The sequence below is a fragment of the Pristis pectinata genome, chromosome 39, assembly GCF_009764475.1.
Source record: "Pristis pectinata isolate sPriPec2 chromosome 39, sPriPec2.1.pri, whole genome shotgun sequence".
NCBI classification, from domain to species: Eukaryota; Metazoa; Chordata; class Chondrichthyes; order Rhinopristiformes; family Pristidae; genus Pristis; species Pristis pectinata.
In genome coordinates, this window is record NC_067442.1 from 8,409,729 (window position 1) to 8,413,073 (window position 3,345).

Genomic DNA, 3,345 nt, shown 5'->3' on the forward strand with positions numbered 1-3,345 from the left:
CATGTGCTGGGGCTATTGTGATTTCTGTATTCGTGTTTTGCTTTTCGTGAATGAACTGTGTATTTTTTTTTGAAAGTCAAAACAGCAGGAAGCGCAGTGTTACCCAGCGGACTGTGACAGACAGCAAAAGCTACCGGATCGCCAGCATCCCTGGGTGCGATCGAACCACCAGCTGTTGGGTTAACAGCCGCAGGAGCTGAGCGATTGCGCCAAAGAGATAACGTGAAGGAAGGGGGAATAAATGGTCCGTTCCCGGGTTGAGAGGAGATGACCAGGGTCCGGTGCTGGAACCCGGCTTTTCGCAATCTGCATTAATGATTTGGATCGGGGGTCAAGAACAACATGAAACAGAAAATGCTGGGAACACGTAGTCGGCAGGATTCGAACCTACGCGGGGAAACCCCAATGGATTTCTAGTCCATCGCCTTAACCACTCGGCCACGACTACCTCGATCCCCACAAGTGGGAAGAGAAAAGAACATTTCATGAGACATGATCAGTGTGTCGCGGGACGGATGGAGTCAGATAAGCAGGACTGATCCTGAACTAAAACAGAACCGGCTGGATTACTCAGCAGGTCAGGCAGCGTCTGCGGAGGGAGAAACGGTGTTAACGTTTCAAAGTGATGACCCTTCACGCTGAACTCCGGGCGGGCAGTTGGACGGAGAGAGTCTCACTCAGAGCGGGACAGGGTTTCCTCATCCCGCCATCGATGAGCGCGTTCAGTTGTTAACGAAAGGTTGGTGTTTCGAACCCAACCAGGTCCTGGGCCGCTTCAGAGGGCAGTCACCAGGCTACCACATCGATGTGGGCTGGAGTCACATAGAGTCCAGAGTGGGTGAAGCCGGCGGGTTATCTTCCCCCAGCACCCGGGAGTAAGCAGGCGGGAGAGACTGAGGGTAAGAAAAGTTCTGGTCAGCGCATCAGAGGGAGGAAGTAACTGTACCGAGATGTGTGCGGAGGTTCACCGGGATGTCGCCTGGGCCGTGGCGTTCTCATCAGATGAGACTGACTCTGCTTCCTTTTGTTTTCATTCCAACGTCGGAGGCCAATGGCGGACCTGTTTGAGGTAAACAAATTAGTCATGTCATGGAAAGTTGGATAATAGGAAACGTTTCCACACAGCAGAGATACCCAAACTGGAGCGCGTAGGCTTAGTCCTGGAAAGTGAGGCGATGCCGGTAGAGAGTCTACGCAGAATCAGTAGACACAGAATAAAGGGCGAATATGAAGAAGTGTTGAGGGGCAGAGGGGCCCTGGGGAGCAGGTGGAAAGTTCCCTGAAGGTAGGAGGATTGGTCGGTTTATGGGTTAAGAAGGCGGATGGTTGACCTGCCTTTCTTGGCTGAAGACACAGAATGCCAGAACAAGGAGCTCTGCTGTAACTGTCTAAACACAAGTTGGGCCACATGTGGAGCGCTGTGTATAGTCCTAGTCTCCACCCCGCAGGGATATACAGACACACCGACATCCGAATTAGGAACATGGGGTCTCCCTCAGCAGCGCAAGCGCACTACTCCATTCAGTCAGATTAACCACGAGTCCATTAGATCCACAAATCCACATTCCCATGTACCCGCTGTAACCAGTCACCTCCTTTCTTCGGTTGCAAGTATCTTTCTACCTCTGCCTGAAGTACACTCAAATCTCGGTTCCCATCTCCTTTAAAGAAAGTATATTCCGCAGAATCAAGAACGACTGGGGAATTCACCCTCATTGAGTGATCGCATGTTTTAAATAGTCTCGCCGAGTTCTCGATTCTCTCACATGTGGGAACCTTCGCTCCACTTCTGCCCTTTAAGTACACCCAAGGATTCGACAGGTTTTAACCAAGTAACTTCTCGACCTTCTGAACTCCAGTTCCGTTGGAGCCAGAGCCGCCCTCACATTCCAACTCACAACCTTATACAGTGTTCCCCAGAACAATACACAGTCGGTTTATTACAGACCTACCCAACAGTCTCACATAGTGTCAAGCCGGAAACTAAATTGATTGAACGCTGCGCTATTGATAGATGAAAAGTTATGTTCTGAACTACATCGGGGCAGAGATAGTGTAGGTAGTCGAAACACCTTCCCCATTACAGTGTGTGAACACTCTGACAGCAAGAAGTAGGTGACGGGTAAGAGATTTAGAGGGGATCTGCGGGATATACGTTATTCTTTCACCCAGAAGGTGGTTGGAATCTGGGACGCTGTCAAACATTTAACATTTATCCAGACGAGAAGGTGAAGGGCCAAGGCATAGAAGGTTGTAGACCGAGTGATTTTCAATGGGAATAGTGCAGATGATAACCACTGATGTGCATGGACATGATGGGCTGCATGAATCTATGACTTTTGATGTATTGCTCCAGCATAACCAGCACATTCACACTGACATTGAATTTAATGAGTTTATGTATCAGCAATGGCAGCCAAATATAGTTTGAGCAATAATTGTGGATAATTATAAAGAGCGAGTGAATGCCACAATTTTGGAACAACAATCAAGAAAGAGTATGAACCCCACACTGTCACAATATAGCAGAGACAGGCAGGTACAGAATGAATCACACACTGTCACACTGTACCTGAGACTGACAGGTACAGCATGAACCCCGCACTGTCACACTGTACCAGGACAGACATGTACAGAAATAATAAGATACTCCCGTCCTGTGCACAATGTGCTCTTTCTTCTCCTTTTTATTTTGCTCGCTGTCACACGCAGCCTCCCTTTGAGTGTTTCCGTATATTGGTTGTCTTAAATTCAGTCAAAAAATATCGGTGGTCTCTTATTGTAGGGTACTGTCTTATTTCATGTCTCACTCTCTATCTCGCAGTTTACATTTTTGTTTGTATGGGTTTGCACTGTGTATGCGTGTTTCTTACGTGTATTTGTGTGTATCAGCGTGCTGAATTTATGTCTGTTTGCGCAGGCATCTGTGTCTGAATGCATGTCTGGTACGTGGGTGTGTGCAATTTCTTTTGCAAGTGCGTTCTTAATTTTCCTGTGTGTCCTCTGTGTGTGTCCTGTGTGTGTGTGTGTGTGTGTGTGTGTGCGCGCGCGCGCGCGCGTGCATATGTGTGTGTGTTTGTATCTGGCGGGGTTGTATTGGGCTGTTAGTTTCGACATCACCATCTGGTTTACCGTTCTTGTATGTGGCTCTGTCTATGTGCGGTGACAATGGGTTTCCAATTTGGTGGTGTGGCAGTGGCATGGGCCATTGTGGCTGGGGCTACTGAGGGTGGGTGCGGCGGATGTGTGTGGAAACACGGGTGTTGCTCTGAGCGGGATTCTGGTCCGTGCTCTTCAGCAAACAATACAGAAACATAGACATTCTGTTCTAACAATACACAGCAG

The 3,345-nt window shown here is 48.6% G+C and overlaps 1 non-coding gene across 1 annotated transcript; it reads right to left on the reverse strand.

Annotated features, from left to right (window-relative positions):
- Window positions 1–366: 366 nt before the first annotated feature.
- On the reverse strand, window positions 367–448 carry trnas-aga (transfer RNA serine (anticodon AGA)). The gene has a single exon. It is a non-coding gene; the product is annotated as a tRNA-Ser (tRNA).
- Window positions 449–3,345: the final 2,897 nt, after the last annotated feature.